At 38.7% G+C, this 12,913-nt stretch overlaps 1 protein-coding gene across 4 annotated transcripts in view; it reads right to left on the bottom strand.

Annotated features, from left to right (window-relative positions):
• LOC127429140 (gamma-aminobutyric acid receptor subunit alpha-1-like) overlaps nucleotides 1–12,550 on the bottom strand; it is a 62,751-nt gene extending 50,201 nt beyond the window's left edge. The window contains exon 1 of one of the 4 annotated variants that reach the window (XM_051677991.1): nucleotides 12,507–12,550. The gene's annotated coding sequence lies outside the window, so the exon portion shown is untranslated. Of the gene's footprint in view, nucleotides 1–501; nucleotides 692–1,052; nucleotides 1,232–1,691; nucleotides 1,979–12,506 lie in introns of those variants that run through there. The other 3 variants (XM_051677989.1, XM_051677986.1, XM_051677990.1) reach the window with 3 other exon arrangements.
• Between the last annotated feature and the right edge of the window lie 363 nt (nucleotides 12,551–12,913).

Genomic DNA, 12,913 nt, shown 5'->3' with positions numbered 1-12,913 from the left:
GGTGCCGAAAGAACTGAGGTATATGGCTGTTTATACACCCAGGGAGTATATGAACATACTCCACCCTTATTTCCATATGAATATGGAAAATAAAACTTGATTATTTATGAAAGACAATATCAGAAGTAGTTGGTCTTCAGAGTCAATTGGCATTTAACTCCAACAGTCTGACAATAGAATGGGATATCTGTAACTTTAATGATGCATTAGTATGGCAAAGATATTTCATAATTCACAACACTGTAATCTAACATACAGCATGCAAATGCAAACCTTTTCAAAGCGCAATATCCTATGTCAGCTTGGATAAAACGTCCATATTTCCCCATTTAACCTCTATGCTTTCACATATTATGTGAATTAGTGTTCTGTGGTGGTCCAAGCCCCCTCAGCAATTACATGCATGATCATAATGAACTATAAATAAAAATCACAGTTATGCATGCCACTGTGACATGGAGATTCCCCAGGCAAATCTCTACTATATGCAACCGCACTTACCTCTTTTAGTAGGCTATGTTATTTTGTGCAAGAAAAAAATCTATACAAGGTTTTGCATCAGATCAACAGAGTGTTATAAAATACCGACACCAGTGTGTTGGCTCCGTCGGTCATTTGGCACTAACGCATTAACGCAAATCATTACGCACACAATCTGCGCTTTAATCCGCCATAAAACATCGTGAACATGATTTACAGCTCCGTGTAAAAAACGCGATCACTCGCAGAAGCGCTCTTGACTCCTAATGTGCGCGATGTATGTGTTAAAATGGATCTCTAAATTAGTAGGCTATATGACTCTTGCGCACCTCGAGATTGTTTCTAACCATGTGCACTAATTCAGTCGGAGTAATTAAGCAAACTGCGCGCTGTCATCTCCCGAGTTCACCCTATATGAAAACATGCATGCATCTTAACGCATCTTCATCAAGCGCAGCAAAGAACAAGATAAAAAAGTATTCCAGCCCCTGTGTTAGACCATCTGCAGTTCTTATCCAGCCCTCAATTTTACAATATAAACAACACGCGCATTAAGTCATTTATGCACTTACAGCGTTAAGTCGATCCTCAAACTTTTTGCAAATGTCTTTTCTGTTCGGATGCGAGGAGAGGATGCTATGAGATGCGAGCTGTGCTGGATTTGAGCTCGAGGCTGGTGCTGCTGATGATGCTGCTGCTGCTGAGCGCGCGCAGCTCTCGCGCACTCTTCATTGAAACTCTTCCGTTTACCTCAAATTACTCATCTACCGCCAACAAATCTACTCGAAACGCCGATGCCGCCGTTTAATAACGCTAAAACAATTGTGCTATGTCTCTGGGCAAACCGGATGCATGTGATATTAGATCGTTCGGTCCGTGGCGATTGTATTACTAAAGAATAGAAGGTGGCACCAATCCGCCCCGTTTTATATGCAGCACAATTGAACTTGCACTGCTGTCGACTTAATCTCTTTTCAGTGGTTGGAACATCAAATCTAACATTTTTACCCGGATCTCGCTTTCTTCCATTTGCGTTGCTTTGCATTTGATGCTTTGCGATGGCAAACGCATCACTCCCATCATAAGTAACGTGCTATTAATTATTACAAAAAGACTGTTGGGCATTACCACCTAAAAAGCAATTTCGTGCATGCATGCAACACTATGCACGCCAGACCGCAATGCATGATGCACGCGCATGCATCTCTCACCGAAAAATCCCAACGAGTCTTGTCCTTCCCCAAAAAATCACCTTGAACCCGTCTTTACAAAGCCCTTTCTTCTCACTGAGTCACCGCCTGGAATATTGCACAGATAGTTTTCGTGCATTCGAAGGCATAAGGAAGATACGCAGTGCTTCCAGCTCATCTGCAGAGCGACTTTAACGATTCCGTGATCATTTGCGTAGCGAGAACACACACTAAAAGCTGGAGTTTTTTTTTTTTTTTTAAGTGTCATTAACGAGGAAAATCCCGCAGTTCTATGAATTCACTGGCGTTATTAGAGGCCACGAGCGTCTATTCAGCCTGTTGGGTGTTTTAGAAAGCGATGCTGTGACAGATGACACATTACAATGGGTTTGAGACAGAATCGATGACTTGTTTCAGACTCCGCAGCGTCTTTATTGTTCATACATCTATGTGCATGTGTATGCATGCGTGAAACAAGATTTAACCATAAATGACGAGGAGAGACGGGAGCAGTAACTAGCCTCTCGCGCTCTCTCTCGCGCTTCTAGTCAGTGTGTAGTGCAACTATGCGAGCAACAGCTGCGACGCACATTTGTCTATTGTCTATTGTCTCATTTCGTCTATTCACAGCGTTCCCGTCTTGCAAGTACATGCTGACAACTACCTGAGAAAGGAAGTTGGATCTCGCGCGTCACTGCACGTTTCGCACGTGACTGTGCAGACATGTGCATTAGGAAAGTTTGGATTTGCCTATAAAGTCAGCATCCCCAGTGCAGAACAGATCGCACCCTTCATCTTATCAGTAACTCACATTTCTAGAGTGACATTAAATCTAATGCATGACTCGTTTAACTTTGCGCGTTTCGTTTCAGCACCACGGACAGCCACGAGACTGCAGTCATCTTTAAACCCTAAAATGAATGCGGGCGTCAGTTTGTTTGCAATAATTTCACGTGAGGTGCTTTTTCATTTGACATTCTACTGGGAATTCCTCAGTTAAGGTGTCTTTGAGCATGTGAACTGATTGTTTTCACATATAGATCTGGGTTGATTCTCATCTATGTTACAATAATGAACAAACAAAATCTGTTTGAACTAATAACACACACATTATTGTATTGTTCTTGTACATATTGAATGCATCATTCAAACATTCACAGTGAAGGACTAATGAAACTAAGGTTGAATTGTTTGGGAAGAACACGGAGCACTTCATATGCTGTAAAAAGGGCACCACATACCAACATGAAAACATCATCCCAACTGCGAAGTACGGTGGAGGGAGCATCATGATTTGGGGCTGCTTTGCTGCTTCGGGGCCTGAAATGCTTGCCATCATTGAGGGAAAAATGAATTCCCAAGTTTATCAAGATATCCTACAGGATAATGTCAGGGTGGCTGTGCACCAGCTGAAGCTCAGAAGAAGTTGGGTGATGCAGCAGGACAATAACCCTAAACATCGAAGTAAATCCACTCAGAAAGGCTTACAAAAAAAATAAAATAAAATAAAAAATAAAAAAAAAATTACACCTTTTGGAATGGCCCAGTCAGAGCCCAGACCTTAACCCAATAGAGATGTGGCTGTGGAATGACCTCAAGAGAGCCATTCAAACCAGACATCTTAAGAATATAGCTGAGCTGAAGCAGTTCTATAAGGAAGAATAGTCCACAATTCCTTCTGAATGTTGTGCAGGTCTAATCCACGGCTACTGGAAACACTTGGTTGAGGTTATTGCTGCCAAAGGAGCATCGACTAGTTATTAAATCCAAGAGTTCACTTACTTTTTCCACAACACTGTGAATGTTTAATTGGATGTATTCAATAAAGACATGAATGATTATAACTGTTTGTGTGTTGTTAGCTTATGCACATTGTGTTTGTCTATACTTGTGACTTTGATGAAGATGAGATCACATTTTATTACCAATTAATGCAGAAAATCAGTTAATTCCAAAGGATTCACATGTTTTTTTCTTGCCACTGTATATATATATATATTTATGAGGTGCTCTTTCATTTGACATTCGGGGAATTCCTCATGTAAGGTGTCTTTGAGCATGTGAACTGATTGTTTTCATATTTAAATGATTTTTTTTTTCTTTCAGTTAATAGGGAACTAATTGTAATAGTCCTATCTGATAAATGTGGGTCAATATTGTCATATTATATCTGTTATCTATGTATAGAATTAAATGTAATATTATATATTACAAATATATTATTATTAAATAAATACTTTTTATTTTATTTTTTAGTTGCCATTATGCTATGTTAATAATGTTATATATTATATATACTAATATATGTTATATATACTCTGCTTCAAGAGAGGGATGGGAAAATGATCATATTTACCTATGCTAATGTTACAAAAACTGGACTTGGTAGGATGACAGTGCTGGTTAACACATCTCTGTTCAAGCTGCTTGCTTTAACTTTAATAAATACATAAATAAAATGTATTATTATGAAAGTGATGGCAGTGATGTGAAATTGTACCATAGTTATCAGTGTGCAAATTGGATTGTATTTATTTATTTATATAATTAATTTACATTTTATATATTATTAATATTTAATATTTATTTATTTTTATTATAACTTATTTACAATTGTATTTAATGATTTAAAATATAAATAACTTAATCATCCTTAATGGCTACCTATTTTCCCCATTTTGGGCCAAATTATCTGTAAGTGCTTAATGACTGTAATATTGTTGCTGGCACTGGCAATGACGAAGACGATGAAGTGGGAACCCAAGTGCAGTTTATTTACATAAGTGAATCCAAACCATAACAAACATAAACGACTTGACATAGACTTGAGAACACTACACAAACACAATACCTGACAAAGGTAAACATGAGGGCTTAAATACATGGACAAGGGGTAAAACAAAGATGAGGGAACCAATGAACAGACAGAACTGATAACAAGATAATCAAACAATAAACCAATGAAAACAAGACACATGAACCTGGAGGGAAACATGAAATCACAAGACAAGGGAACCACATGACATGAAACAGTAACTAAACTTTTCAAAATTAAAGACATGAAAAACATGAAATCAACAAAATACACATGACCCCCCCCCCCAAGCCCCCGCCCCCCCCCACTAAGGGGCGGCTCCCGACACCCCAACACATGAAGAAAACACATAAAACATGGCATAATTTTCAAAGTTCAGTAGGGAGCTGGGGGGGGGGGGGTCTTGAGGCATGGCTTGGCAGGGCATGAAGCATGGGATCAGGGCAGAGCCCATGGGGGTGGAGCCATGAGAGGCTCGAGGGGTGGAGCCATGGAAGGTGGAGCCATGAGAGGCTGGAGGGGCGGAGCCATGGAGAACTGGATACCCGGAGAGTAGCCAAAGACTCGAAGGGCCAGGGTGGAGCCGGAGGCAGGGAGGACCAAGGTGGCACTGGAGGCTCGGAGGAGCAAGGTGGAGCTGGGGGATCGGAAGACTGAGGCGAAAATGGTGGGACCGAGGACCAAGGTGAAGCCGTAGGGAAGGAGGTCCCCAGTAGAGCTGACAGATCAGAGGGACGAGGCATAGCCAGAGGATCGGAGAGCCAAGGCGGAGCCAGGTGACTGACTGACCATGGTGGAGCTGGAGGGACCCCGGTAAAGCCAACAGACTGAAGGACCGCAGTGGAGCCAAGGGAACGTAGAACCGAGGTGATGTCGAGGGATTGACAGGCCAAGGCGGAGTCTAGAGCTAGGAGTGTCTAGGTGGGGTCGGAGGGTCAAAAGTTCCCCTTGCCTGACCAGGAGAACTAAGGGTGGGTACAAGGGCGGGAACCATCTCCAGGTCCAATAGCTCAGATGTGGTTATGACATGGCGTGGAGCATACTCAGGCATGGCTGTGACGTGGCATGGAGCAGGCTCAGGCGTGGAGCAGGCTCAGGCGTGGCTGTGACCTGGCATGGAGCAGGCTCAGGCGCGGCTGTGACCTGGCATGGAGCAGGCTGAGGCGTGGCTAAAGATGGCGCTAGCTCAGCGACCATGATGAGGAACTCTGGCTTGGCGGCCATGATGTGGAACTCTGGCTTGGCGGCCACGACGTGGAGCTCTGGCTTGGCATCCGCCTCCCCTACAGTGAACTTAGAACCAATAATCTGCAGGGCAAGGTCGATATATTGAGCCAGGCCATAAGTACTCCTACTGCCAGGCATCAGGGAGGAAACTGGCTCACTCAAACCTGCCCGGAAAATCTCCTTGAGGTCTATTTCATTAAAGTTCACCCGGCAAGCCAGAGCGCAGAAGTCCTCCACATAATGTAGGCGTAGGAGTCGGACCGCTGGGTTCATATTGTGTAGGTCAGGTATTCTGTGATGTTCTGTAACGTTGTTGCTGGCACTGGCAATGACGAAGATGATGACAATGAAGTGGGAGCCCAAGTGCAGTTTTTTATGTAAGTGATATCCAAAACGCAAATCCAAACCATAACAAACATAAACGACTTGACTACGCTACACAAACACAATACCTGACAAAGGACAATGAGGGCTTAAATACATGGTAAGGGGTAAAACAAAGATGAGGGAACCAATGAACAGACAGAACTGATAACAAGATAATCAATCAATAAACCAATGAAAACAAGACACAAGAACCTGGAGGGAAGCATGAAATCACATGACAAAGGAACCACATGGCATGAAACAGGAACTAAACTTTTCAAAATAAAAGACATGAAAAACATGAATCAACAAAATAAACATGACATTGACACTAAAGTGCCATCACTTTGAAATGACTTCCATAAGTACTCCATTTATTTTTTTATTTTTTTATTAATTTGATATTAATATAATGCCATTATAATAATATTTATTTTATATTTCTTTTAAAGGTATTTAAAATGTAAATTTATCAACTTACATTTTTTTTTTATTTTACGACTTAATAAAAAAAATTGAAAAACTTCTACCTCAATGGCTACCTATTACCCCCGTTGATCCGATCCTGTGTTGCACACCTCAGTCTTTTGGTGAAAGTACCTGAAAATGCTGAATGACAATAAATTGTACTGTGATCCTTGATTCCTTAGTTTTATATTCAGTTTAATACTCTGCTATACAATTTTTGCATCAGGCAAATTTATTCACAAAAGTATTATTTGATCTTATTGCACAAGTGTAACATTTAATTAATGTGTTTCTAATGTGTTTTTTAACTATGGTGCATTTAGAGTTGTGAAATGCACCATATGTTACATGACCTAAAGATTATATTTGGATCATGAAGAAGCTGCGACGAAACTGTGGTTGCTAAAGCTTCATATCTTGGTCACCTTTTGTTAGTTCATGTTGTACTTGTAGAACCTTTCAAGTCACCAGATCAAACTAAATGAAGATCAATACAAAGACCACAAGCACTTAAAGGAATATTCTGGGCTCAATACAAGTTAAATCGATTGCATTTGTGGCATAATATTGAACAATACTTGAACAAAAATGAGCTGCATGGTCAAGTTGCTAGAAAGAAGCAAATGCCACAAAAAAGCCCAGTTACAATATGCCCGACAACACCTTGACACGCCTCACAGCTTCTGGCACACTGTAATTTGGAGTGACGAGACCAAAATAGAGCTTTATGGTCACAACCATAAGCGCTATGTTTGGAGAGGGGTCAGCAAGTATTATGCTCCTTGAAACAACCACACTGTCTTTTTCCAGAGCAGCCTGTATTTCTCCTGAGGTTACCTGTGGAATTTCCATTACCTTGTTATGCAGGTCTTCTTACAGTTCTTTTCTGCTCCCCATGGCTCAGTATCTAGCCTGCCCAGTGCATCCACGTGAGAGCTAACAAACTCATTGACTATTTATACACAGAGACTAATTGCAATTTAAAAGGCCACAGGTGTAGGAAATTAACCTTTAATTGCCATTTAAACCTGTGTGTGTCACCTTGTGTGTCTGTAACAAGGCCAAACATTCAAGGGTATTTAAACTTTTGATCAGGGCCATTTGGGTGATTTCTGTTATCATTATGATTTAAAAAGGAACCAAACAACTATGTGATAATATATGGCTTCATATGATCACTATCCTTAAATAAATAAAATTTCACAATTTCTGCCAGGGTATGCAAACTTTTGAGCACAACTGTATCTCTCAATCATCTTTACATTCCATTCATGCCCACCACCAAAAAATAAAAAATAAAGAATTTAGAATTTACTGACAGTTCTTTCATATGTCAGGCTTTAGAGGGGTTAAAGACCACAAGCACTTAAGTCAATCGTATTGTAAATAGAGACCATCAGTGATAGAAATTATACAGAAGCTCTGTAAAAACACAAAGTGGAGGACTCTTAGGAGGATTTTAGGAGTGGTTGAGCCCGATCTCACTAGAAATTGTCACAATAGCATGAGGTGGCGAATTCGTTCCAATTCGTACAAGTTAATTTGAAACTAGACTGTATAAAATAGTATGAGTTATACACCCACCAATTAGAGATGCTTCCCTCTTGTCCTTGTAGTTTCCGAAATGGTGTTTGTTCCATGTTAATCCAAAACTGTGTTTTTGTAACGTCAACCCCAAACACTATCCCTAAACCTAACTATGAAATGTAACACCTTACCCTACCCAGAGCGTAAACATAACCATGATATTAGTAATACATAAGAAAACGACACTTCCGGATTCCGAACAGGTATTTGTAAAGCGTATATGATTGATTGATGTATAAATTGTATGTTTTCATATGAATGAAGTCTTAGAAATTGGTACGGATTCACCACCTCGTAGTATCTGACAAATTCTCATGAGACTATGTTGGTAGGCCAATACTTTATATGCATTGTGTTGCTGTAGCCCGACTGGTAAAACATGGTTCTATGGTTTTGATTCTCAGGAAACGCATGTATTAATAAAATTAACAGCTGGAATGTACTGTAAATTCCTTGGATTAAAAGCATCTGCCAAATAACATGACAAATATTCAATGAAGCCTCTCAATTAATATGAGATCATTAAAGCTGTACGCATAACAACAACAATAATAATAATAATAATAATAATAATAATAATAATAATAATAATAATAATAATAATAATAAAGAATTAGCAATGCTGTTTAAAATAGTTTTAGATGGAGTATAGCATGGCACACTGCAGGACATGTCAACTTAGATGTATTTCATGTCAACTACCCTAATGCAATGTATCTTTTATTCCCAGATATGGTCTTGTAAGTAACTTCATTAGTCACATTCTCAAATTCTGAAATGGGTATTCTTGCATAAGAAAAATATTACCATATTATTTATGACTTGGTTGCATGATAATCCTCTTCATTTCCATGGTCTGTTGAAGCTAATGGTTTGAATTGAGCTACTTCTAATTAATGTCTCACAAGCATAAAGCAATGTGCCTGATGAATGCTATTTTAACATTTAATTCTGTTCAGATTGCTCACAATGTGCATCTGATCGAAATCAACATATTTCATGCCTCACAACTCGCAACTGTAAAAGTCAGAAACAGTTTTATTGACACAAAGAAGGCTGGACAGTGCACTTTTAGCAGTATGCTATGAAAATACGGCAGTCGTCTTCATGTTTTGATGGTGTACAGGGGCGAAGTTAACTGCTAAGTGTCAGGCTGTGCATCTACAGTGAAGCAGACAGTTTGAACAGTTTATATAACAGTGAGTACATGCTCGAGATTTAATAAATCACTGCCCACATTAATACCACTCCAGCCATCTTTTTCGTCTCTTGCTTTCCTTTATTTATGGTTCAGCTCAAGTCTTCACTCAAAAAACAAAACAAAAACATTTTGCTGCTTGTTCAATTTACTTAACTAAAATAAACGTACGCAACACAATTCTATAACATTTTGTCACAACGTGATTTAAATTTGTAAAATGGAAGTTTACTTAATCTGTTTGAGTTGGGACTACATGAATACTTTTTGTGGTGTTAATGTAGCATTGATGAAACTGGGCAGGGGATTTCCATTTCCCAGCACGCTTTGCATGGGTCTCAATAGAGAGAGAAAGGGTAAAAATAAGTGTTATTTGATGCGTTTTTGTGCAAGATGAATATAAAGGGGGGGGGGGGCTACTTGTTAGTGTTTAATGTTTTGTCGAGGTTTAGAAGAGTTTCTGTTATGTTGGAGCTTTGGGGGTTACCATTATGGTTAAGAGTGGAGCTGGAGCTAATGATAAGGACAGGTAGATGTCGCACACAAAGCTGACTGCTCACTTCGTTGAGCAAATGCTGTGCTAACCGTATCATAGTTACTAAACTACACTCTGTAGTGCTTCCTACCAGCATGTATTTAGCATGCTACCATACACTATGTCTAGTTAGTACATAAAGAAATTAAATAGATTTATTTGAGTTAAGCCCAAAGTATACTTTGCTCAGACGTGAAGCTGAGCGTCCACGTATAGGATGCGTGATGCAAGTCTCGTCATTAGCAGAGTGTGCGAGCACTGAACGTGTAGCCCTATTTTTCTTATTATGTTAGGTTTACCCAGTTCAATTACGTTCTTTCTACACAAAGTGTTTGTGTTGAGATTACATAGTAATTTTAAGTAAAGAAAACTCATTTTAAACATGTGGAACCACTGTCCATGACTGAACCATGTTCAGCCAAAGAGCTATATTTGAAACAGTTTTCAGGGTTTGGCTAAATGGGTAAAATGTCAAATGTACAGTTGACTTTAAAGGGATAGTTCACCCAAAAATGAAAATCCTGTCATCTTTTTCTCACCCACGTGCCGTTCCAAACCTGTATGACTTACTCTCTTCAGTGGGAAACAAAGTGAGAAGTTTAGCAGAATGTTCAAGCTGCTCTTTGTAATCCTTTCCAGCTTTATGCGAAGCAAAAATTCTTGATCACTTCTGAGATCTCTTTTTTTGCGAGGCATGGTCCACGTCAGCAGATGCTTATTGTGAATAGCAAACTCAACATTTTTGAGTGCTTTTTATAAGTCAAAATAGCTCTAACCCACACCTCCAATCTCATTTCATTAACTGGATGCCAGTTTTGCCAACTCCTGACTATAATTTGCTTTTGTTGACATCATTAGCATAGGGGTTCACATACATTTCCATCCTACACTCTGAATGTTTGAATGATGTATTCAATATGTACAAGAACAATACAATATTTTTTGTGTTATTAGTTAAAACAGATTGTGTTTGTTCATTATTTTAACTTAGATGAAGATCAAAACAGATTTTTAACATATTTATACATAAATGTGTGTAAAAGTTGACCAGAGCAGGGTCATAAATTAACTTTCTTATGCTCGCTGGATCTGATTTTTAGGAGCATTTTGTACGTTTATGAGGACAAAATAATAATAAGAAAAAAGATAAGATTGTGTGTCATCCTTTTATGTAAAATACTGGAATTATGTAATAAATTTATTCATATAAATTCCAAATTAATTCAGTAAGATGATTACCTATACATTTAAATCAGCATCAACTCATTTTGTGTGATAATGTGCATTAGGATTAGAATAAAATATTAAAATATATCAGACATGACCAAAAAAAAAAAAAAAAAAAGAATAGACTAGAATAGAATAGAAAAAAAGGAGGGAATTAATTAATTTTTCCTCTACATTTTGAATTTCAGAGACATTTTTGCCCCAAGCCCCCATTTATTAATGACACTCCCTGGAGCAGAAGCCATCAAGCTCTAAACAGGACAAAAAAGCAACCTAATAAACAATCATAAAAGTGGTCAATACGACTTGTACGCTATAGTCCAAGTCTTCTGAATCCATATTATAGCTTTGTGTATGGGAACAGACTGAAATAAAAATCGTTATTCACTAAAATCTTGCCTGACACGCGTGGTTAGGGATAAGAATCATAAGAACTTCTGTTCCAATTCTGATTCCTCATAAAATTTCCAGTTCCAATTCTTTCAGTGTTTTGAGGAAGAAATATCTGGAAATAATAAATGCAATTCTTACTTTATTTAGAACCTACATTGTCAAATGCACATCTAGAGAGTAATTACTCTAAGTTTAAAGAGTTGGTGACATTAATTAATTAAGTGTGGTTCAGTAAGTTTTGAACCAGCTGATAAGAGTCATTATTTCGGGAGGTAGCGCTGTATGTTTTACAGTGTAGATTCAAAAGAACTGGCTCATAAGAGTAATTCGTTCAGGAATTGGACTACATTGGTCGTGCTATATGTTTTGCAATGTAGATGGGATTGCGACTCCACTAAATAGCAATGCAGGAAACATATTTTAAATAAATATAAAAATTGTATTATGGTTTTACGTACCCATAGGCAGAAGAATGTTCGTTCAAGAATCATTCACAGAACGGAACGTCATGAAAAACCATTCCATTCTGGTATTTTTTCAAAATGTAACCTGTTCTGAATAAGAACAGGTTCTCGTTTCCCTACCCTAGTCATAATTTCCATTCACTTTAATTGTATGTAAAAGAGAAGCTTGAACAGTCTGCTTACTTTCTTCTTTGCGATCCATGGAAGGAAAAAAAGTCACACAGGTTTGGCAAGACATGAGGATAAGTAAATGATGACAAAATTAAATTTTTGGGTGAACTATCCCTATAAGTTCACTCTTAGAATATGGTTTATCTTTGAACAACAAGGTTTCAAATGTTTGAGCTTGTGCATGAGACACATACAATTGTAAAAAATGTAAAAAGGTAGTGAATGTGTCACCAGTGTTGGCCAAAGGTTTTGACAGTAACTGTCAACCCACGCTTGAAATAGGCAGAGAGGGACATATTTCAGATTCTTCACGCCTGTAAATGAAACGCAGGAAGAGGTGACATAATCAACACCTATGTGCTTCAACCGTTCAAGGCTGCCAGACCTGTCACTATTTTGGGTGAACCGGTGAGCAGGTTTCCTGGTTTCTGAAGCGCAGAGAAATCACAGTTCATCACATGACGTTTTGGAAAGCATCAACAGGTTCTCATAAGATTTGCCTGCACAAATCCAGTGTGAATGTCACCAGTCAGAACGCCAACACACGGAATTCATTCTGAAGGCAGGCAGAGAGAGAGATGACAAAATATATAATCATTTTCTTCTGCATTACTGGACATATTTCGTGCATTCTAAAGCAGTGCTTCTTGGCTGGTTTTGCTTCAGGATCCAGATTTTACATTGGGCATCAAGTGACAAACTAACACAATAAACAAAAATTTCCCTCTTGTGACAGTTACAGTGGCAAGAAAAAACATGTGAATCCTTTGGAATCAGCTGGTTTTCTGCATA

Source organism: Myxocyprinus asiaticus, chromosome 38 (genome assembly GCF_019703515.2).
Source record: "Myxocyprinus asiaticus isolate MX2 ecotype Aquarium Trade chromosome 38, UBuf_Myxa_2, whole genome shotgun sequence".
Taxonomy (NCBI): domain Eukaryota; kingdom Metazoa; phylum Chordata; class Actinopteri; order Cypriniformes; family Catostomidae; genus Myxocyprinus; species Myxocyprinus asiaticus.
The sequence above is the reverse complement of the archived record's forward strand: the minus strand, read 5'-3'. Positions and strand labels throughout refer to the sequence as shown.